Below are 25,404 nucleotides of genomic sequence, written 5' to 3'. Positions count from 1 at the left end.
CATGACCCTGGCGTCAACAGTGCCCAGTTTTGTCAGCCTTCGTGAAGTTCATTATTAAAGTGAGGAATCTTTTCTTGTGTAGGTGTAATGGGATTCGTTGAGTTACAAAGATGCTAGAGCTGCCATTTAGAGGAAAAGCTCCTTTCGAACGCTTGCCTGTTTTTTTTTTTTTTTTTTTAAAGAAATTCACGTTCTTTTATTTATTTATTTATTTATGACTGTGTTGAGTCTTCGCTTGTGTGCGAGGGCCCTCTCCAGTTGCAGCAAGTGGGGACCACTCTTCATCGCGGTGCGCGGGCCTCCCATCATCGCGGCCTCCCTTGTTGCGGAGCACAGGCTCCAGACGCGCAGGCTCAGCAATTGTGGCTCACGGGCCCAGTTGCTCCGCGGCATGTGGGATCCTCCCAGACCAGGGCTCGAACCCGTGTCCCCTGCATTGGCAGGCAGACTCTCAACCACTGCGCCACCAGGGAAGCCCCGCTTGCCTGTTTTAATGAGTCCCCATCATGCCTCTATGATTATCAAATCAATTGCCTTTCACAGACTTAGCTATTTTATAGCCCTGAGAGAATTTGATTAGAACATTCAGTTATTTGGTCTGAAGAACAATCTAGCTGTGGGTTAATATTCTTGGGATTGAATGGGTTGAAAATTAAATTGACAGTAGAATTTTTGTACACAAAAGCCTCAGGTTCCTTTTGGCAACTTCAGGGCACCAAAATAACGTTAGGCTTGGAGATGAGTTGCACTAAAACGATTTTGTACTGCTCCCCACACAATCCAGTGTATTAATGCTTGTCCACTAAATCACTGGGTACATGGCCTGTACCGTAGCTATACCACCACACAGAATAATACTAGTCAGATGTTTGGGGATGAATGTACAAAGTTCGGAAATGACTTTAGACACGTTATTATTCTTCCTTCAGTAAAATAAGAACATTACCACCAATCTAACACCAAACAACAGCATTCACAACACAAAAGTGATTCTCTTGTAATGTCAGGGATTCAATGTAAACTATCGCTGCATGTTTGAATGGGTGCCACGTTAACGCATGCCCCCAGAAGCGAGCCAGGTGCTGACTAAATCAGCAATGCCGGTTTTCATGCTTTTGCCGTCCCTGTAAGGTGCCTTCTAACGGAGTAGATTAACCAAAGATTTGAGCTAACTTCTGTGGTCACCAAGCCTGTTGTAAATGAAGTCTTTTTGTTTCGATAAACACAGTCTGTTTTCCTTTTTAGCATAAGATATTACTCAGAAGCAGGTTGTGTTTGACTCAAAATTCCTAGGAAGCAGTGTGCTGTTAGGCTCAGTCTCAACTATACCTATCTTTTTTTTAAATTGAAGTATAGCTGATTTACAATGTTGTGTTAATTTCTGCTGTACAGCAAAGTGACCCAGTTATACACATATATACATTCTTTTTCATATTCTTTTCCATTATGGTTTATCCCAGGATATTGAATATAGTTCCCTGTGCTGTACAGTAGGACCCGGTTGTTTATCCTATCTTTTTACCCCAGCACCTGCATTCCTGGCACCTAGTAGAGGGCTTGGTAAGTAGTCACTATGTTTTGGTGAAGTGATGTTTCTTGCTTTTCTTGTGGTATCCAAATGTCTCTATACTCACCAATAGTGATAATACCTCTGGATGATGGTGCTTACTTGGTGTGCCCTTCCCAGAGGTGTTTACCTTTCCAAAATTATTTGGTACTTTGCAAAACATCCAGCAAGATCAAGTCTCTCCAAATCTTAAAAGGGCTGAACTCAGTTTGGCTTTAGAACAGAAGAATTTGATTAAAGTAATTCATACTGAAGGGTAAATGACTGTATATTTCGTCCTGAACTATTTGCAATTAAGAGGAACTTTTTTTCCCCAAGTCTTTGCAATGGATTGTGGGAGCACGACTTTGTTTCTTTCTTAGTAGGAATGAATGCCAGATGCCCTTTCCTTACCTCAGCTTCTCATTCCTAACCCGTTCAGAATCTTGACACCTGTCTCCTGAAATGTTGATGACTTATAATCTAAAGAATATCATAGACACCCAGGAAAAGTAAACACACAGGAAATATTTTTTTCCTTCATAGCATGAAGTTTTCTATTTTTCTTTCCTTTGGGTGGGGTAAAACGAGAGTAATTTACACAGTGATAGTTCCTAATGTAAAATTATAAAGTAATTTATATTTAGGAACATAGGTTGTTTTGTTTTAACTTAATGTGCATTTATTGTGTAATCAATGGATTATTTGCATCATCTATTCATGACTTAATTAAGGTGTTTACCATGGCATTATTTAGTGAATTAGTTTTAAAAAATGATTTTATTTGGAAAAGACACTATAAGCCACTGACGAGAAATTTTAGCCAAAGTTTAACAAGTGTTTAGTTCACGATGAGGCATTTGCAGCTGTAAGCAATCATATTACTCTGCCATCACTTAGGTCTTTGGAAAATGAAGATGTTTACTTAGGGCTGTTAAAAGTTTGATTTTAATAGTGACTCCTAAGCAATACAGAATATCGCTTATGGCTGACATCAGGGAGGGCAAAAAGACAGTTATTCAAACTCACTGCTTAAGCTTTAGCCATATTAATTTTTATGATGTGTTTTTCTTATCATGTCAAGTGATTCCTGTTTTGCAGTGAAGGCATCGCATTGACTTGGTATCAAAGCACATACTTTCTGCTCCAATAAGATATGTTCAGTTAGAGAACAGCAGTGCAAGGATTGCTCATTTGAGGCTGCTTCTACTGTCCCTTCAGTCTTCCGTTTTGTTTCCTGCTCCATAAGATGTCAACAATAGCAAGAAAGGATAGTTAAAATTCTGCCTTCCATGGAAGAAAAAAAATGTCTTTGGTAATCACATGTTCTCCAAAAAGGGATTCTCATCACGGTTGAATTGGGTGCTTCTTGCTTTGTTGCACAAGTTAAACCAGAAAATACTTTTATCTAGAGCGGGGTTTCTCAGCCTCAGCACTGTTAACTTCGGGACCAGATTATTTTTTTGAAGGGCTGTCCTGTGCATTGTGGGGTGTTTAGCAGCATCCCTGGTCTCTACCCACCAGGTGCCAGTAGTGCCCTCCCCCAGTTGTGGCAACCAAAAATGCCTCCATATATCCCCAAATTCCTATGAGCTGGAAAGGCACCCTAGTTGAGAGCTATTAATCTAGCAAGAACTACTTTTTTTTAAAAAAAAGAAGTTTGATCTGTGATGTTTTCCTTTTTCAAATGAGATCTATTTTAGATCCTTATAATTTCAATCTTTATAATTTCAATAATAAATGTCAAATAATTACAGAATCAAAATTTAGGTTTGAGATGTTTGCGTGGGAATGTGAATAACATAGTGACAATTTTTTCTGAATGAATAATTTATATGTACAGACTAACAAAGATTTTTTTTCTGACATGCATTTAATTATATGAAATGTCTTTTGGTGATATGATAATATGATTACATTTAGTGATAAATGAATCATCTTCATCAGAAAATTATAAAAAGAAATGAGAAAGAAATAAACAATTTAGAAAAATAGTAATAGCTTTCATATTTCATCTTTTATTATTGAAGTAAGCATGTTGTCCCCACTTGACTTGCTCAATAATTATTCTTAAAATTTCCCAACATTTCTTGTCAAATTTGAATAATTCTTCTGCATTGTCAGTGAATATATCATAATTGTTTTTTCTAATTTTATTTATTTATTTATTTATTTATTTATTTATTTATGGCTGTGTTGGGTCTTCGTTTCTGTGCGAGGGGTTTCTCTAGTTGTGGCGAGCGGGGGCCACTCTTCATCGTGGTGTGCGGGCCTCTCACTATCGCGGCCTCTCTCGTTGCGGAGCACAGGCTCCAGACGCGCAGGCTCAGCAATTGTGGCTCACGGGCCTAGTTGCTCCGCGGCATGTGGGATCTTCCCAGACCAGGGCTCGAACCCGTGTCCCCTGCATTGGCAGGCAGATTCTCAACCACTGCGCCACCAGGGAAGCCCTATCATTATTTTAATAGTTGTTGATAAGCATTTTAATCTCTGGATTTATTATCATTAAACAATGTAGTCACATGTTTTAAAATAAATTTAGTCAAGAAAATTTGCCTATTTTCCTTATTTGGAAAATTAATTTCTCAGAATAAAAAACTGAAAGTAGAGTCAACCACCTTTGACCTGCATATACTTTTTCTTTGTTCACTTTACTAGCAAGTTCTACCAAGACAAATTTTAAGAGCGAAATCTCACTTAAATGCTTATTGCAGTTGAATATTTCTGAAATAATCTCCCCAGGAAGGGTTTTTGGCCAGTTGATTCCTGAGTAATTGATGCAAACTATCAATATTTATCTAAGATAAATGTGATAGCTAATATAAAAATCTTTAGAATTTCAGGGTGTACCATCCTCAGTAATATTACTCTGAGATTCTGTTCAAACAGGAGAAACAGATTGTTTTCCTTCATCTAAAGTATAACATAAGCAACATCATTCCCATGCAGTTTCCAATGATAACACAATCTGTGCTTCCATTTTGTAGAGAGCGTTATGCAAAACAGTGATAATGTTTTGGTTTAAGCCTCAAATCACAAATTCTGGATGAGAATCCTTAGAAATTTTCATAAGATCATCAGAAGTATTTTAGTGGATTTTAATAATGTTTATGCCTAAGAAGCAGTCATTCCAGGTTTGTCAATCTGTTCTGATTAAATATGAACATTTGTATACAATACTTTGGCACAATTCACAGAATGAGTTCTGCATGAATATAAATTTTTGGACAGTTTTATAATATTTGCTACAATTGATCAAACAAGTTTATGTAAATGTGTGCTATCAGTGCTTTTAACTGGGAGAATTCCCTCACCCCAACCCCAAGCCATTTTTGCCAATGTCCGGAGACATTTCTGTTGTCACAATTGGGAGGCGGTGGTTTGCTCCTGGCATCTAGTGCGTGGAGACCAGGGGTGCTGCTAAACATCCTTCAATGCACAGGACAGCCCGCCATGACCCAGAATGACCCAGCGCCAAATGTCAAGAATACCAAGGTTGCGAAGCCCTGTACTATAGATGATTAACTAAAATATTTTCTTTATTCTCCGACAGTTCCTTGAGATGTTCCTCAGACCTGAGACATTTTGCAGCTCTAAAGTTGACATTAGTGTTTCAGTCTTACTCATGTATATCTCATCACAGTACAAAGAAAAGATAATCCCTTAGTTGGTCCCTTATCTCATTTTCCAGAGCTGTCATTTTTAACTGCAATTCCTTCATAAAGATTTCTCGCTAAGATACCGGCAGCTTTGATATTTATGGTCAGTTTATATTAATGATGGGAGTAAAAAGTTTTACCCTATTCCTGTGACAAATGTTGTTGAATTTCTGATGCAAACTTGTTTTGATACCTGCTTTGTGTGTTATTGTGCTTTTAAAATCTGAATTTGAACAGTGTGGAACCTGCTATAATGGCTATAGCTAAACTGTGCATCTTTCTGTGTGATGGGCAGTTGTAACTTCTTTTGGCACAATTTTGTTTTTAATAGGATTACGTTCGATTTGAAAATGAGTGTGTGTGTGTGTGTGTGTGTGTGTGTGTGTGTGTGATATCTGTTGAAGTTCTGGGAGCTAAAATCTGAGAACCAACAGATTTCTAAAAATGTATTCTTTTATTCATGCATTCATGCATTTTATTGAGAAGTTACTCATGAGTGGCATTTATCTCACTGTTCTTTATATATAATATTATATTTCTTTAGAAAAGATGTTCATTTTGGAAAATGTTCACTTATCCCATCTTTTATACTAATTTTTACTTCAAAATAACATTTTGCAACTAAATTTGTGCCTAATAGAACAAATTTTTAAACAAATTGGAACTACAGGCCAATTGTTGCATCTGAAAACTCTTACAGTCACCATTTCTCCTATTGTAGTGCTTCCAGTAAATTCTCTTCACAATTTGCAATAAATTATCTTTTTATATTGGACATGTCTTTAACACAGAAAACCCCAGCACCTAACACATATACAGCTGTAGATGTTAAAATGCAGAGTTTTGTATTATTACAGCCTATGAGTTCTTTCTTTTTTGGCATAGTTTTTTTTTTTTAGTGACAATTTTATTTCAGTGTTGCTGACTATATCATTTATTCAGTGGCTATTTGCTGAAATGTTTGCAATTAGGGGCATTTTGAATGCTTAATTGGAACAAGGGGATCTTATATTTAAATTGGAATTATTCTGTAAAGTCTGAATGTTAGTGTGTACATGCACACGCATCTATCCATCTACAGATATATTAAGGTGGAAAGAGAGACTTTCTCTGAACTGGTCAAAACACACATTTTCCTTTTCTCCATTAGGGCACAAGTTTTTTCCCATTCTTCCATCTATCCTGTTCTCCCACCATAAAAGACATTCGGGATAGGTTGCAGGTGGCCTGTAATTTATAATCATTTCAGTAATGAACTCCATCATTCTTGGGATTATTCCCTGTCTTGTCACACATTAACTCCTTGCTCCGGACAGTCTCTGCTTTGACCTCATCTGTAAAAATTTGCCTCCTTTTTCAATGTCTGCGTTTCGCTTTCTGGAGAAATAACGTTTGTTTCTCAAAGATTTGAACAAATAGATTATGAAGTTTTTCCCAACTGCACCAGCGCAAAGTGACTTTCTTTTTCTCAGTCCTGCAACTGTTTACCCATTAAAATTACCGATCACATTTCCTTGGGTATACGTCTTGTCTCTGATCGGTACCCGTTGAGGTCTGAGACAGCACAGCCCATATTCTTTAACTTGACCCTGAAGAGATGCAGGCCTAGCTTTTATTTAGGTTAAGGTTGGCATCTGGGGAACCGTGTTCCCATTGCATGCTGCAAACATGAGCCAACACAACCCCTAAATCCAGCGCTGTCAAACTAACATGAGGAAGCAGGCAACAGAAGTGTCTCTGAGAAGCTTTGTTCTTTGAACCACATCTTGAGTGTGGCTAACGTGGTTGACATCCAGCAAAGCCAAAATTTACTTGAAGTAATATGGTTGGTTCAGTACTGTAGACAATAATTGGAGACCTAAAAAAAAAAAGAAGCTAGGAGAATAACATCTGCTTTTCCGTGTGATATTTTCCCCCCAACTGTTTAGAGAATTATAAATTGCTCCGTCAAGAGCTTGTTTACAAGAGCTTGGCCAGTTTCAAAATGAAGCTGGCTTTGAGTCGTCCCTGTTTCATCTCACTGTTTGGAAAATAAATCTGAATCGTTAAGATGTAAATACATCAAGTTAAAAGCCAAAGGCAGTGAAAACCAAGTAAAAGCAAGAAATGTACCATGATTTAACTATTATCCTGGGTGGAAGAAGGTACATGGTAAGAATTTTTATATAATGTCTTATTAAATTAAGTGGAGAGAATTTGAGAGCACCATGATATCTCTTTTGTATAGTATGTAACACTATGATTTATATTAACAATTGATGATAATGAAAGTTAAAGTACGTACGTGGGGATAGCCGTATGTTTACTAAAATATACATTGGTAATGAGATAGAGATAAAGATAGAGGTAGAAGTATAGGCAGTGCTTCTCAAAGTGTAGACTTCACACCACCAGCATTGCATCACCTGGGAACTTATTAGAAATGCAAATTCTTAGACTGTGTCAATGATATGCTGAATCAGAAACTGGGGATGGGATAGAGGAATCTTTGTTTTAATAAGAAGCCCTCCAGGGGATTCTGATGCACATTCAAGTCTGAGAACCACTGATATATAGATGGATGGATGGATGGATGGATGGATGGATATATGGGTATAGTTGCAGGTGTGTATATAGATATAGGCATAGGTATAGGTATCAATACAGATACTAATACAAATATAGATATAGATATAAATACAGATTTGTGGATATATAGGTAAATCTAGATATTTGGACTTGCCATCACAGGATTTTTGTAGAGGAGCAAATTATTTATTTTTAATTATATGATTGAGGAAAACGTGTTTTTTTCTAGGCAATGACTCTATGACTTATAAACTGAGAAACTCTGCTTGGGATTCATTTGTTGAATGTTTCTCCATTAGGTTCATTTAGTGTTTGCCCTATCATGTCTGTCGCAGGGGTAGTTTCCTTTGTTGCAAAGCTGGTTGCTCTTCTCTCCCCTTTGTCCTCTCTTTTTTTAAGTTGAATTTTATTTATTTTTTAAATATTTATTTATGTATTTATTTATTTATTTTTGGCTGCATTGGGTCTTCGTTGCTGTGAGCGGGGGCTACTCTTCGTTGCGGTGCGCAGGCTTCTTATTGCAGTGGCTTCTCTTGCGGAGCACGGGCTCTAGGCTCACGGGCTTCAGTAGTTGTGGCACGTGGGCTCAACAGTTGTGGCTCACAGGCTTCAGAGTGCAGGCTCAGTAGTTGTGGCTCACAGGCTTAGTTGCTCCGCGGCATGTGGGATCTTCCCGGACCAGGGCTCGAACCCATGTCCCCTGCACTGGCAGGTGGATTCTTAACCACTGCGCCACCAGGGAAGTCCCCCCTTTGTCCCCTTTGAGGCTGGTTTCTGTGATTGGATGTACAAGTGAATGGTAGCAGAATTCTGAAGCCAATGATATCCTAAACCTTGGGCCATTTTGCAGAATTCTTTTTTGTTTGTGTTTTGCCCTTACATTTTTGTTTTTGAGCATGTGTAACTTGTTTTCAGCCAGCCATTCATATGAAGCACTGTTTACAGATGGGGATGAATTAAGAACAACTTAAACATCTGAAAAAGGAACTTTTTAAAATACATTATAGTAGATTTCAAAATAATATGATATTATTTGGGAAGAAATATCTCAATACGCAAGAAAAATATTTGGGAGAATATTCACTAAGATATAAACAGTGATTGATTCTTAGATTATAGATTATTTAAATATTATTCATTTTGCTTATTTCTATATTTCTGATATTTTTTAGTTTTAAGCTTGCATTGCTTTTATAATAAGGAAAGATAATACAAACTAATATGTATATTAAAAATAAAAATCATAAGAGGTAGATTACAATTTTTTATCTTCTCCCCCTCCCCACTATACCCAGAATTTAATAGTCTGCCAATTATGCCACCTCTGTTTGTTAATCAGTTTTCAGATTAAAAAAATACTGCTAGTTGGTAAAATTAAATGACAGATCTGCCCACAGAAATGACAGGAAGTCCACTGTAAATAGATAATTGATTTAGTCGTTGAAACCATGTAGAATTCCTATTTAGGGAGAAGGGACTATTTAAGTGTATGTAGCCATAAGAACATGTCTCGCTTTGCTTTTTACGCAAGATGTATGGTGACTCGTCATTCTCAGGAAGTGTTTTGAAGTGGATAATGGCTCTTTTCCTGATATTTGCAGGCACATGGCTTAATCCTCTTTGGAAAGCCTTCCTTTGACGATAAACATAGACGTTGGTTTTAGCTTAATTCTCCTTCCCTAAAATCACTTCCTGCTTTGAAATTATACAATTCCGTAACAAGTGTGGATAAGCAGCAGTTAACAGATGGGGAAATGAGGCATTTTATTTCTGTCCTACACATAAAGCCGAACCCACAGAATCGTGCCCCAAGGTGGGACCTGGCTCATTTCTCCAAGCTGTAGGATGCCCTGGAATAAAGCAACGTGCTGTGAACTGTGATGGTGGACCCTGGATCACTTTGGTGCCCCTGGCTGATAATAATTGCCAAACCCATTTAAACCAGCTTAAATAATTAGGAATTGTAGAGGCTTGTGTCACCAAAAATCTATAGGTATAATGGGTTTCATCCAGTGACTCTGGTCTTTTTCCTGCAATTCTCTTGACTTTGTGTTCCTCTAAGCATCTCTAAGCTGGTATTGAGAGAACCTGTGGCAGTTTGGGGATAAATCTGACAATATTTAGGCCAGTGGTTCCCAACTTGGGGTAATCCACTCCCAGGAGACGTCTGGCAATGTCTGGAGACATTGTTGGTTGTCACAGCTGAAGAGATGCTACTGGCATCTAGTGGGTAGAGGCCAGTGTTACTGCTGAACGTCCTTCATATACAGGACAGTCCCCACAACAGATGACCCCAAATGTCAATAGTGCTGAGGTTGAGAAGCTCTGGCATAGAGGAAGAAAAGGTTTCCTTTTTCCTGTGTCTCTTGCTTACAGTCAAGGGAACATTTTGCAGAAGCCTCCAGACACCTTTCCATCACGTGCCTCTGGCTGTAAGGAAGGCTGATGGCTTTTGGTCTGGGTTCCAGGATCAATCATGGGCAGGAAGGGGGATACTACCAAGATCAGCTCATTCAGCCCCAAAATGCGTGGGAATGCCCACTCTATACATTGTCCACGTGAAGAATAAACACACATCATGGAATGGTACTATTTTGTTCTGAGCAAGAAAGGGTAATTCAGGCATCATTAAGAATCCTGTGAACTGCCAAAGAATAAACCACTCTCTGTAGCAATCCAAGTCCCCACTGTGGGATTTGGGAGAGCTTTTCTGCACCTCTATTTTCTTCTGCGTCATCTGCATTAATACCTTTCTAGAAAAAGATAAGACTGGAAGTGACTCACTGACAATCCGAAGATTTTCTCAAGGAAAATTATCTTCAATGAGGAGAAATGAGTATTTTAGGGAGGGTTTGCAGAACCACTTTCTATGCTGAGTCATTTAGAAATTTTTATTATTAATCGAGGTGAGAGATGATTTTAGCTTGGCCCAGAGTGGAACAGTGGAAATGATGAGAAAAGGTCAGATTCGGGCATGTTTTGAATGCAGTGACAGTAGGATTCCCTAATGGATTGGCTGTGGAGTACCATATGGAGTCAGAGGTGATAGGGAGTCAAGGTTCTGGCCTGAGTCACTGAAAGGATGAACTTGCCATCGACTTAGGTGGCGGAAGCCATAGAGGAGTGGGCTGAGAGGAAGTTGAAGAACTCCGGGAATTCAGGAAAAAAGGTCCTGGTTGGAGATATAAATTAGGGGGTGATTAGTGTATAGATGTCATTTAAAGCTTTAAGATTTGTTGAAATCACCGATAGAGTAATTGCAGATGAAAAATAAAGGCGATCCAAAGACAAAACTATGGGAAATTCCAACAGTACGTTACATTCAGGGAGGTGAGGAGGAAATAGGAGACAGCATAGGAGACAGAATCAGTGGCTGGTGAGCTAGAAGGACACCCAGGAGAGTGTGGCATCTGAAAAGGCAGGAGAAGAAAGCGTTTTAAAGGGCGGGGACAATGGGCTGTGATAGGTAGGTGTGAGGCTTCCGATGAGTAGATGACAGTAAGTCTGTTTGCCAGATACAATCCTAGGTGAGGCATAATTATCAGTTAGCACACTTGTCAATAGTGCCCACTTGGACTCCTAAAAGAGCTCTGGTTTGGATACATTATGGGGTTTTCTGCTGATGGGTCAAGTAAAATGAAGACTGAGGATTGAGCAGTGTCAAGGTTACTGGTAACCTCAATAAGAGCAGTGTTGATGGATGGAGGGGGCAAAAGCCTGACTGAAGTGGGTTCAAGAAAGACTGGGAAGAGAGGAAATGGAAGGCAGGGTATATGAACACTTCTTTGAAGGCTTTTTTTCCTGTAAAAAGAAGGAGAGAAATGAAGAGGTGGCTAAAAAGGGAAGTGTGATCAAGAACTTTTGTATGGTGGGAGTTATAACAGTACGTTTTAATGTTTACTTTTACTTTAGTGGGACTCATCCGATTGAGAAGAGGAAATTAGTGATGTATAAGAGAATGGCTGGAGTGATGCTCTTGAGTAGGCAAAAGGGGATGGAACCTAGTGCACAGAAGATGCAAGCAAGATGTAATAACGGATGGGACATTTAATGTGAAATAAGAGGGTGAAGGGAACTCTGGAGAAAGCAAATGACAAAAGCAAAGACAGAATCCGAAAAGTATGAGAGTGAGCAGTTCTGTTGAGCAGAGTGTGCAGGGTTTGCTGGGAAGAAGGGCAAGAGAAGGATTTGGAGGAATGGATTAGGGTCAGGTCATGGAAAGCCTGGGGTCTTGTGCCGAAAGGTCTCAACTGACTGAAGAACAGTGGAAGGGTTTTAAGCAGGGAAGGGCCACGTGAAGAGAGGAATGTCACAGCAGACCAGGCAGGAAAGCATCTCCAGCATCTGTTAAGCACTAATGCTGAATGCCCTGGAGGTGTCAAGGAAGACTGGGGAAAACCTGTGGGTGAGATAGAGACAAAGCAAGACCTGGTGAGATCCTCACCAAAGCTTCCCTTTGCTTTTTGGACAAGGGCATGGTTTATTACCACATTTATTTACTTGACATCGAAAACAGTGCTGGATGTCTTCTTGTTTTGTTTTTGTTTTTAACTTAAGCTCTTCTGTCATATTCTGGAATTTAGGTATCTTTCCCTAAAAGAGAAAAAACAGCCGCCTTTATCTCTTGAGCAAGCCAAGAAACCTCTTCCTGCTTTCAATTTTTATTTTCTTAACATTATCCACTTATAGCCTAAAACATAGTCGAGTTATGGGCTAAGGCACTTACCTTCCTATTCTTTCCATCTGGCCAAATGGTTCATCCTTCCTCTCCAAGGTGAGAAATGCCTGTCCCTTTCATGCCATGTGTACATGGAGGCTAACAAAAGATATTTAACAGAGATGATTAATTTTGCCGAGAAGATTGCTGATAAACTGCATTTCTGGACACTTAGTGAGCTTAACATCAATTAATAGTGTATGTTTTTCCTTTACGTGAAACATTATCTTGAATTTCTCAGAATTAAACCACAAATTTAAAAAGTGGACACTGATTTCTGTTGTATATTTTTCTAAAACAATACACGTAAGTCTAAATAAAGAGAAAAAAATAGCTTTCAAGTTTTATTTGCATAGGAACTTCCTGGAAAGCTTCTTAAAATGCAGATTCCTGGGCAGGAGTCCTGTTGTGGTTGATTTGGGGCTGGACTCCAGCTGGTCCGTTTTGTTCATTACACACCATTATCTGATTATGGGGCCGGGGAACCACAAGCTTCCCAGGAGCCCACACAAATGTCTACAAGCTGAAAAGGAAATTATTGGCTCCCAAGGTAATTATGTAAATTCTTAGCTATATATCTAAAAACATAGTATGTCAATTTCATTGACAGTGTTTTTAACAATCTTATCACACATGAAAGAGATTTATAATGTACATTTTTCTGTCCTAGCAAGTATTCCTGAAAATACACAATGATTACTTAAAAGTAATGCCGAACAAGAATTCTGAGTTACTCATTGCCAAATCATGTCAAAATCAAAATTATAAAAATTATTTACAAAATTAGGTGATAGGCCTCAAAAGTAAGCGCTTAAAGAAACAGTCCTGGGACTCTACTTTTGATTAAAAGCATCTCCAGGTGATTCCAATCACATTTGGAGAACCAAAGGTCTAAGTGGATGTTTCATACCACCAGAGCATTCTTGTCTTCATCCAAACAGTTATCAAATTTTCTCATCACCCACTAAGTGCAAGGCAATACGCTAGATGGTGAAAATACAGTTGTAAACAATATTATTGTTGTGAAGCCTCCAGACCAATGGGAGAGACAGTCGATAGGCAAATGGACAAGCATATGAAAGCAATTACAAACTGAGATAAGTGCTGAGAAGAAAACCAATGGAATGTTGAGATCGAGAAGCCAGGGAACATTGATTTCAGATTGGGAAGGTCAGGGAAGGCTTTATTGAGGGAGCGGGATTGCACGGGGAGGGGGAGGGGTAAGCTGGGACAAAGTGAGAGAGTGGCATGGACATATACACACTACCCAATGTAAAATAGCTAGCTAGTGGGAAGCAGCCGCACAGCACAGGGAGATCAGCTCGGTGCTTTGTGACCACCTAGAGGGGTGGGATAGGGATGGTGGGAGGGAGATGCAAGAGGGAGGAGATATGGGGATATATGTATATGTATAGCTGATTCACTTTGTTATAAAGCAGAAACTAACACACCGTTGTCAAGCAATTATGCTCCAATAAAGATGTTAAAAATAAATAAATAAAATAAAATAAAAACATGGACAAAAAAAGAATAAAGAAGGAGGAGCCAGCCCTGTGAAAATTCCTGGGAAGAACAGTTCAGGCACTGGGAACAGCACGGGCAGAAACCTATGCAGCACCCAGCTTGTCTTGTTTATGAGCGTCAGGAGAGCAGGAGGAAAGAGAGAGGCATGATGGGGGAGGCCGAGGAGGTCAGCCCAGACCCTTTTGCACAGGGAAATCCTGTGCAGATGGACTTTATTTTAAGTGAAGTGAATTGACAGTCTCTGCTTGCTTGTTTGTTACTTTGAAAGCTCGGGTATGGCATGGTATTTTGTGTAGCAGTTGAACACTCAGCTGTGGACTCAGACTTCTTGAGTGTGAATTCTGGCTTTGCCCTGTAGAGGCAGAGTGATCTTGGACATATTCCAACCTCTCTTTGCTCAAGCCCTTACCTGTAAAATGGAAGTAATAATAGTACCTACTTCAAAAGGATGTTTAACATATTTAATAAATACATGATAAGCACCATATATGTTTTGATAATGTGTATTTAAGGAGATCATTCTGGTTTCCTCTCTGGACAATTAGTTGGGCAAGGGCAGGAGTGGACATGGTTAGGTTGGTTAGAAGGCTGTTAAATTTGTTCAGGAGAAATGTGATGGAGGCTGGAGGTGGGATGGTGAAAGCAGAGTTGGAGAAGAGAGGTAGGATTCCTGATTTTTTTTGGAGGCAGAGTTGACACAACCTGGGAATGGATTAAATGTGGACATGAAGTGAAGAAAAGAATTAAGAAAAACCATTTGGTTTCTGGCTCAACTAATTGGGTGCATAAAAATCATCATCTTCATCATCATCAATCATCATCAATATCATCAACCTTTATTGAGCAGGTCTGCATGCCAGGCACTGAGATAAATGCTTTATAAACACCTCTTAAGATGTAGGAGGCTTAGGTACAAAGACGTTTGCCAGAAAGGAAAGTCAAGAGTTCAGCACTGGATAAATGAAGTCTGAGATGACCCTGAGATACCAGATGGAAGGGTCAAGAAGGCAGTTGGATAGTCGACTCTATAAAACTCAGAGATGACTGGTTTGAAGATAATGTTCACGAGTCATGAACTTTGCAATGGAATTCACCACAGTGTTCTTTTATATAATGATTTGGGCTGTTACAGTAATGTTTTATTTCTTTTGGCCTACTCCTTTTTTTGAGTTCAGGACCTGCTTCCTAACAACCTTTGTGTCAATTGAATTTTCAGTCAGTTCTCCATAGTGTAAGATAATGCGTTGCATTAACATTTCTGATTCTGAATAGAACTCTACTGAGCTCAACTTGTCTAATCTGAAGTCCATATTCTCCACGAAACATTTCCTAGTTAAAACTCAAGGAAACTTTAGTTCAAGTTATGCTCTGAAATCAACAGAATAATGTTAATTCATATGGGTATAGAAAATCATTTATTTACAGTGTTTAAATTGACATTTGAACAGTTTTTCCAATCCCACACAGTTAGTGGCATAAGGTCTTGAGAAAGCATGAAACATTTTTTTATCAGCCTCATATTTCGGCAAGCTTGCCAAGCACAGTTCATTTTCCATAGAAATTCACAAACCTGAGCAGTGGCCAAATTTTCGGAGTCGCTGAATATAAGCCAGTGAATAAAATTGTTAAACCCTTTGATTTCCCCCCACTTTTTTCCCTTAAAAAGTAACATAGCATGTGCCTCTGAGTTTTATTATTTGACATCTATTACCCACAGCACTCAAGTGTGTTTGAGAAGAAGCCTGTATGAACATTCCAGCACAGAATGAACACAGGCGGGGTCTGTTGGGAACATTCATTTGCAGCCTTGCTTATCCCTCAGATGGGAAAGCCTCCTCCTTCCACCGACGTCCTTCAGAGGGCAATGGTACCAACTTGTAAAAATAAATAATTTTTAAAAAAATTTATTTTACTGAAGTACAGTTGATTACAATGTGTTAATTTCTACTGTACAGCAAAGTGATTCAGTTATACATACATATGCATTCTTTTTCATATTCTTTTCCATTATGGCTTATCACATGATACTGAATATAGTTCCCTGTGCTATACAGTAGGACCTTGTTGTTTATCCATTCTATATATAATAGTTTGCATCCGCTAATCCCAAACTCCCAATCCATCCCTCCCCCTTGGCAACCACAAGTCTGTTCTCTATGTCTATGAGTCTGTTTCTGTTTCAAAACTATGTTCATTTGTGTCATATTTTAGATTCCACCTGTAAGTGATATTGTATGGTATTTGTCTTTCTCTTTCTGACTTATTTCCCTGAGTATGATCATCTCTAGGTCCATCCCTGTTGCTGCCAATGGCATTATTTCATTCTTTTTTATGGCTGAGTAGTATTCCGTTGTATATATTTACCACATCTTCTTTATCCATTCATCTATCAATGGGCATTTAGGTTGCTTCCATGTCTTGGCTATTGTAAATAGCGCTGCAATGAACATTGGGGTGCATGTATCTTTTTGAATTCTGTTTTTTCTCCTGATATATGCCCAGGAGTGGGATTGCAGGATCATATGGTAACTCTATTTTTAGTTTTTTGAGGAACCTCCATACTGTTCTCCATAGTGGCTGTACCAATTTACACTCCTAGCAACAATGTAGTGTAGGAGGGTTCCCTTTTCTCCACATCCACTCCAGCATTTATTATTTGTGGACTTTTTAATGATGGCCATTCTGACCAGTGTGAGGTGGCACCTCATTGTAGTTTTGATTTGCATAAAAATGAATAAGGGCTTTTAAAGGTTGAAAAACTTTCAGACAGATCCAGAATAGGCAAAAATTACATGCTGGTCCAAAATGTGATAAATTCCAGACGCTATGCATTGTAACTAATTGGGGCCACTAGTGAACCTTTCTCTTAAGACTGGTCCTAATAACAGAATGCATTGACTCAAACAAAATCTCGAGCATGGGACAGGATGGAACTAGTTATCATTAAGAGAATAATTTTCGTAGGCATTGGTACATTGTGCCCAAGAATAGTTTGGAAAGATAAAGGATATGGAAACAAATAATACTAATGAGTATCAATAATTAAAATGTGTCAGTAACTCTAATGTAGTTCTCTTTGTGAATGATAAAATTATGTAAGAATGTTGGATTTCTTTAACCCAATGACCACTGTGGTAGTCTCTTCATTGAATTGCTTCCTTCATTGGCATCACCTGTTAATTTCATTTTTACTTATAATTGTAAAAATGCACAATAGCGTCTAGAGGCAATACCCTTATTTTTAAAATGCTCAAGAAAATAGCTCCTTTCCCTTCAAAAAAAAAAAAGGGTGAAGGGTAACAATTAGTACTGAATTTCAGCTATGAAAAAGTTACTGAGCTGTGAGGGGCCACTGTGCTTACGTCACATGTCATCTGTTTGGAGAGGGCGGCTACATGGGATACAGGAGCAACTGTAAGTTCGAAAGGACTCTCACAAATGGGAACCATGGGCGTGCTGGGAATGGAGTCACCACCCGGGAATGAAGGAGTCAGGGCGGAGAGGGGCCAAACCATGAAGCCAGAGCAGAATTCTTGTCAACAGTGGCCTAGAAATGAAGCTGAGGAGAAGGGTCCCGGTTTGCCAGGGGCCGGTAGTCACGGTTCTGTGCTTGGGGAAGCCCTCTCTCACCATAGCCCCTGCCAAGCCACATAGGTGAATCTGCAGGAGTGAGGGTGATCTCAGAAGAGCCCAGTGTAATCGGGGAAGGGTTGGGGCAAGGCAATAAGAGCTAGCGTTTCATTTTTTAACGGAACAGCTTTATTGAGGTATAATTCACATACCATACAATTCACTCATTTAAGGGGTGTAATTTAGCGGTATAGTCAGAGTTGTGCAACCATCACCACAATCAATTTTAAAAGTTTCATCACCCCCAAAAGAAACCTTGTGCCCCTTAGTCATTACTGCCCCCAATCCTCCCATCTGCCTCAGCCCTTGACAACCACTAGTCTTTTGCCACTCTGTGGATTTGCCTGTTCTGGCCATTTCGTGGAAATGGAATCATACAATATGTAGTCTTTTGTGTCTGGCTTCTTACACTCAGCATAATGTTTTCAAGGTTCATCCACGATGCATGTAGCATGTATCAGTTCTTCCTTCCTTTTTATAGCTGAATAATTCCATTGTATGGTTATGTCACATTTTGTTTCATTATTCATTGATTGATGGACATTTGGGTTATTTCCACTTTTGGGCTATTATGAGTAATGCTGCTGTGAACGATTTTGCATACAAGTTTTTGTGTGGACAAATATTTTCAGTTCTCTTGGGCATATAACTAGGAGTGGAATTTTTGGGTCATATGGTAACTATACGTTTAACATTTTGAGAAACTAAAAACTGTTTTCCAAAGCATTTACATTCTAACCAGCATTGTATAAGAGTTCCAATTTCTCCACATCCTCGCCAGCACTTCTTTTTACCCATCCCAGTGGGTGTAATGTAGTGTCTCATTGTGGTTTTGATTTGTATTCCCCTGAGAGCTAATGATGCTGAGCATCTTTTCATGTGCTTCTTGGCCATTTGTATATTTCCCTCAGAGAAATGTCTATTCAGAGCCTTTGCCCATTTAAAAGTTGGGTTATTTGAGTTTTTTATTATTGAGTTGTAAGATTTGTTTATATATTCTGGGTACAAGCCCCTTATCAGATATAGGAGTTAGCATGTAATTTACATGCATTCCCTCCGGCATTCATACTGCATCTCTACCATTTACTTTAAACTGGTATACATCCATATAACCATTTACCTCAGTTTTGTAACTTTTAGAATTTTACCCCTAGTAAGTTCTCGGTGCCTCTCCACCTCATGTTGCAAAGGAGGCCTTTCAGAGCTGAGGGTTCCCCAGGGTGCTGACTCAGAGGATCACAGTGACCCCAGGCCTTCTCCCTCCCAGGGCCTCTGGCTGCACATTCCAGCCAGGGAGCCTGCCCGCCCTGCCTGGCTCCTCTAGCTCTCTGAGCAGTATCCCTGTCTCCAGGCTCCTTCTCTGTTCCCACACTGGCCAGGGGCTCTGTGTGGGGAGGATGGGAGGTCAGTTCTGCCTGGAGCTGCTGCTACTGCTGAGATGTAAGGACCCTGGAGAGGTAAGAAGATACCGTGTGTACGTTTCAGGCTCTGTGTGTTTGTGCCTCTTGCTTGAAACAAGGCAGGACCCAAGCCAATAAGATATGGACGACTCATGGGGTAGTAATCCTGGAGCGGCATCGGGGGAAGGTAGACACAAGCAGGAAAGAATGAGAGAGCAATTGCTTTGGAGGGATTCACTCAGCTTGTTCCAGCACCAGAGTCTCTTTCAACTTCAAAGTTCAGATGGTTCAGATGACACTTAAGATGTCTCTGCCTGTTGCTTTAGGAGAAGGTTCAGAGCCTTCGAGCCAGGCTGGCTGGAATGTTACATATCATTGCCAAGACACTCATATTTTTATTGAAAGCTTAAAGTGAATCTCAGTAAGGACCTGCCATTTCTTCTGCACCTTTCCTTTTGGCTGTTTTCTCGGTATTTAAAAATTGATGCAATTTGACTTTAGCAATGCACATTGCCTTATATTGTTACTGTCGCGTGGGTCTTTGTGGCCTTCTACTGCAATATTTTTCTGAGACAGATAAAGAAACTGAGTGTAGGAGTGGATCCCGTTGTGGCACGGTCACCTGGCTAGTCCATGACAGAACTGAGACTAATCATCATTGCTTTTGAGCTTCTCTTTGGGTCTGGATCATTGGGTACCATATAATGACAAAAATTTGGGACAAGGGCAAATCTTGCCCCTCCCCTCAGTATGATGGAGGATCAAGATTCTGTGACATCTACAAGCAATATGGGTACTGGTGTGAAACCACAAAATGTGGTCTGACTCTTCCATGCAGCAAAGACAGATGATTGATGGAGAAAATCAGAAAGCCTTGGTTTTGCTGCTTGCAACCTCTCGTACAAACCTTATTTTTTGTGATTCCAGCTTTTTATGATTTCATAGAAAGACCTCAAAACTCATCTTTTCTTAGTATTAATTTAGAATATTACCAAAGTGTTCACAGAGCTTAGATACTTGCTGGTTTTATATAGCTACAAGTAAAGGTTTCTTTGAATCCTTCCTAAAGGAACAGAGGGTATCATATGAAACATTAGCTTATTTGGTGAATGTTTTTAACACCGAGAAGGCGAATCACCGGCTTTCCTGCAGGTGGGCAATCTCTTACCTTAAACTACGTGACCATGCTGCTTCAATTCATTTGCAGATTTCTTCCTCTCTCTGTCGTGTGCACATTGCCACTATCCATATAAAGCAGTTTAAATATATATTAATTATTTAATTTGTTAAAAACCAAGTTACTTTTGGAGAAAATTTATTGCTCTTAAATCCCCATCATTTACAATCTGTTGAATGATTCCATTTTGAAAGAGGGCAAAGACTTAATATAGCGATTCTGATTATTTATAGTTACTAGCAACTATAAGAGAAATCTGCTCAGGCTGCAGTGATCGCAGGTTCCTGGACACCTATCGCTGTTCATCAGGAACATTTTTTTCCTACCTGTGGGAAAATAAGCCACAAAGGCAGTAAATCCCCTTTCGTTTTCCAACTCTCTTCAGAAATCTTGCTGATAGGAATTGCACATTTAAGCAATGTTCAGTAAATACTTTTAAAAATCCATCACTGTCTTTTTTTAAAAAAAGATTTTGAAGTTGCTCACTTGTGCCTATTTTCAGATTAAGAACAAATTATTTGTGGAAACCAGGTTGAGCCCAAGTTCCTCATCACAGGGTGAAAATTGGATTTTGTAAATCTTCCAAGCCCAGGTTTCTTACTGCATGCAGCTGTGCAAGTTTGCAAATGTTTCCTTCTCTAGTCAGGACCCGGTGGAAGGAGCCAGTTTGGACTGCCACCTCGATAGCTAGCATTTGTGGACACTTCAATGCAGGACGCCACTGAGATATTTGAACCTTTTCATATATTTTAATCTGGACATCAGGTGCCAGGTAGAGAAAGTATGCCAGCCAACCAGTTCTGATTCAATGTCATGCTAAGAGTATATCAGCAGCCTTCCTATTCTGACCATTCTCGGTGAACTTCACAATGTCACTTGATATGGGCTTTCCATATGTGTTGAATATGAGTTCAGTGCTCTTCCTGGGAAGGAAGATAACGTAGGGCCAAGGCCTGAATTTTCTAAGATGTCATTAGTTCCCACTGTAGCTTTCTCTGAACGAATCAATGAAAGACAGCACCTTGCTGTTCCTATAAGGACTGGACTTTGTTTGTTTTCAATCCATCTTTTGGAACCAAGGAAGGAGTGAGGGCTGGTCATGCTCAGGTTCACACCCACAGCTGGAATGGATGGGTTTCTCCTGGTTGCCATGGCAATGCTGCCCTGGTGTGGTGGTACTTGCCCATATTTGCAGAGCTTTCCTCCCCATCTGTGGTGGTTGACCAAAACTGCAGAGGAGTTATTGGGTTAGGAGTTCTTTAGCTTTCTTTACAATTAGCTCCTTATCACATCCTTGGGAGGTCAAATGGGCAGGAAAAATTAAGTGACAAAAGGAGACGAGCTTTATGACTCCGATCAAGTTGAATTTATATTTGCTGTTAGCAATAGATACAGGTTGTTTTAATTAGGATCCTAGAGGCAGATGACAAATTAGTTTACCTTTTAAATGGCGCTCATCAAACATGGGACAGGATGTGCGTGTTTTAAGAAATGCCTCATTTCTTTTTCAAGTTTAAAGTTTAGACAAGTCCTCATCCTGTAAACTGGGGACAGAGACAACTTTTCCTCTATAAGGTTGTGAAAATTAAATGAGCTAATACATGTCATGTGCTTAGAACAGTGCCTAGAATATAACAGGAGCTCAGTAAATGTTCAATGTTATATTATCTTCACTTTTACATGACAGTGTGGTGGCTTTTTAATGCTAATGATGGTTCCTTGAGCAAATATTAACCACACCGACCAGTCTCCAGGTATTTTTTAAAATCTTCCTCAAGGACTTTACCAGCTAGTAGGGAGACCAAAGTAGAAACAAGTAGTTGCTTGAAGTAACGGCATGCCCAGCATATTCTGGGAAACCTGGAGGCCTGAGCACTGCAGCCCGTGTGGGCCAACAAGAAGAAGTCCCTAGATGAGGAGGCATTGAGCTGAAGCTCATTTATGGCCATTCTCCTGATGCGTGGCATACAGGGGCAGGGGAAGGGGGTTAATCTCACTTGGAAGAGTGTCTCGATTTTGGTATTTGAACAGATAGGATGTTCTGTGCCTTGGGTCCATCAAATACTGTAGATTGCCCGAGGTCTGCCCTCAATCAAAGTAGGTCTCCTCTACTTAAAGCACACTGCTTTATATTCTCCATGGTTGTCGGAGGTTTTTTGGTAATAATTTTGTAACAAAAACTTGATTATATTCATCAAATATTTGGAGAGTGATGGTTCTGAAAATCATGAGAATCAAGGCATCTTAAATCCCTGCCCACTCTATGGACACAACTACTTATTTCTCATTACTCTGCCAAAGTCAAGTAAATCCCAGAACAGGACTCTTCCCAGACAAACTCAATGCGTTCTAATTCAGTAGTTACTCTAATGACTCACGGTCTGGTTATTTTTCTCCTCTTTATTACTCAGGTAACGCAACCACTTTTATGTAACTTCAGAAGAAGCAAGTAACTATTCTAATTTCTGCAGAATGGCTTTGATTTAGAGATAGCAGCTGATTTAACCCTGGAGTGACCATCTCTTCATCTTGCAAGTTTTCTTTAATAGCCTGGTCACCCCCCAAGCTCTTTAGATTTTTCTGATGCAATGGGTACAAGAAGTGAAAAGCCCTTTGTATGAGATCCTATATCAAGTTTACTAACTTTAAGATGTGAGCTTTTGGTTTTTCTTTCTCAATGACGTTTTAAAAATGCACACAGACTCATACATTTGTTCAGAGTCTCATTCTTTCTGTATGTTAAGTTCTGAACACACAGCATGATTCAACACTGGCATTGTTTCCAGGGTAGGGTTTCTCAACTTGAGCAGTGTTGACATCCAAGGCCGGATCATTCTTTGTGTGGGGTCTGTCTTGTGCATTGGACGAGGCTCAGCAGCATTCCTGGTCTCTCCGTACTAGGTACCGATAGTACCACTTCAGCCCCCATCCACACCACCCCCCCATGATGACTCCAGACATTGCCAGATGTCCCCTAGAAGGCACAGCCGCCTGGTTGAGAACCACTGCTCTAGTGAAAAACAGTTTGGTAGAGAAATCCCTAAAGTGGAATTAGCTGAGCTGTGACCAATGCCAGAGGGACAAGGGAAGGTTCAGAGTTGGAAGTCAGTATACACGGGGGCCAGGCCTTACAAAGCAGGTGAAAGGAAGATATTCAGAGAGGGGAGGTCTAATGCTTTGGCCTCCAATGAGCCTTGCGCAGTCCATGCCACCCTCCTGGTGGATTTACTCTCCTACTACCCTTAGAGTGACCTAGGGGGTGGCGAAGAACAGCCTCGGGGGATGTCAGATAGGACAACGCAGGGATCATGCAGCGTAGCAGTCAGTGAGGGAGGTGTTCAGGTGGCTATATGTCAGAGAAGGCACACTGATACCTGACAGATGTGTTCGACTTTGGAGCCTTTGGCATAGAAAACTTTCATGTTATTTCCAAATCCTGTATCATCCCTGCTTCCAACTGTGTAGTGTTCCCTTTGTGGGTCTACAGAGCCAGGAGAAGGCTCCCTTTCTGAATATGAGAGTGGTAGCCAACATTTATTGAACTTGGAGCTCACTGCCATGAAAGGACCCAGAGATGGTTGTTAGTACGACTTACAGATGAAGAAATTGAGGCACAGAGAGGCTAAGAAACTTGTCCAAGTTTCCACAGCAGGTAGGCAAAGGTCATGATTGTGAACCCAGACAGCCTGGCTGCTGAGCCCGCACACCTCACTGGGAAGCCATCCTTGACCTTGTGTGGACGCTTCACCGACCCCAGAGCCCCCGCATGCCACAGACAAATTCGAAGCGTGGAAAATTCTTTGGAGAGGAAAACAAGATTTGGCTGTTCTGAGGAAGATATTTAACATTGTTGTGAATATTTTTGATTAATAAAAAGAAAATGAATGCTTTACCCTGGGCTATTTTTTGTTGACCATAGGGCATGTCATTTGTAAGGGGGCTTCACTGAACTTGATTTTTTTTGATGGATGATTCAGGTGTGATTTATCGAGGCAAATACTTTGGGACCTAAATGACCATTTCTTTCCTCCCACCTCAACCTCTTCTCTCCTCACCACTCCCAGCCCTATCTTATTCCTCAAGTATTATTTAGCTTCTCAGAAGAGTCAGGTGTTTCAGATGAAGCCAGGATGAATTCTTCCCAGCAGGGAAGTGTTTTTGAATAAGTAAATTTCAGCCAATGACCCCTGCTGATAAGGCTCTAGACCAAATGGGGGCAAAAGGAATTAGAAGCCAAATCACAAAACAGTAAGTAAAAATTCTGATTAACAAGAATTTCACAACAAACATAGGCTGATGGCTATTTTACTAAAGCAATACGGAACACACCTAGAGGCCACTCTGTTCTGGTAATGTGGGAAATTGGTTGAAATCATGTTTCTCTTGTGATTTCCATGTTAAGCCATTCACAGTCGGATCTCTTTTTTAAAAAATTAATACAGTTCCTTGCTATTTTGTATTCTTTTTAAAGTCTTGGCCTTAAACTCAGTATTAGTATTTCCGGCAAGCGTTTACTACTAAGGGGCACACTTCAGATTTAGGGGAAAAGTCAGTGTTTTCATTTTGTGTTGAGTTGGGAGAGGAAGTGGTCAACTTGACGTTGCTTGTAAATAAAGTGAGCAACTTGACCTTTTTCTCTTGATAGAATTTTGTATTGAAAGAAGTATAATGTGCCTTGGTGATGGTAACGAATACAATAGCCGTACAGTCTCTCAGTCTCTAAATGATTAGAGTGGAGAGAAGTTTTATTTAAAATTTCAAGTTGTTCAAATGGCACATGTCTCCACACATGTCCTTTTACTGCAGGTAAACTCAGTTGGCATGTATGCGTGTATGTGTGTGTGTGTATGTGTACGCACCCATTTGTCCTATGTTGCGCTGCTGGTTTGAACCACAAAATAGAAAAGAATGTAAATATTTTCCAACGCTTACAGGCAGTCAGCCGCCCTCGGGGATGGACAAAAGTTTGTTAGTTTTTTCTTTTATCTTTCCATCAGCTTACACTTTGGCCTGTTTCCAGTGAAGCCCTAGGCCAAGGGCAGCCCCCGCCTCGTACCGCCAGTGTGGACGTGGCTGGTAGAGGTCTGAAAATAAATGACCATTTCTTTGGAACTAAAATAGTGTCTCTTACAAGCAGAAAAATTAATTTAGTGGAACTCTGGATTTGTCTATTTTAAAAGAAA

At 39.9% G+C, this 25,404-nt stretch overlaps 1 protein-coding gene across 10 annotated transcripts in view; it reads left to right on the top strand.

Annotated features, from left to right (window-relative positions):
- The window catches only part of ARHGAP6 (Rho GTPase activating protein 6), a 264,909-nt gene that overhangs the window by 95,446 nt on the left and 144,059 nt on the right, over window positions 1-25,404 (top strand). For 2 of the 10 annotated variants that reach the window (XM_036840647.1, XM_036840646.1), the window contains exon 1: window positions 19,081-19,101. The exons of the other annotated variants lie outside the window; for them this stretch is intronic. The gene's annotated coding sequence lies outside the window, so the exon portion shown is untranslated. Of the gene's footprint in view, window positions 1-19,080; window positions 19,102-25,404 lie in introns of those variants that run through there. 10 annotated transcript variants of the gene reach the window in all.

This window comes from Balaenoptera musculus, chromosome X, assembly GCF_009873245.2.
Source record: "Balaenoptera musculus isolate JJ_BM4_2016_0621 chromosome X, mBalMus1.pri.v3, whole genome shotgun sequence".
Taxonomy (NCBI): Eukaryota; Metazoa; Chordata; class Mammalia; order Artiodactyla; family Balaenopteridae; genus Balaenoptera; species Balaenoptera musculus.
This window is presented reverse-complemented; position numbering and strand designations above follow the sequence as displayed.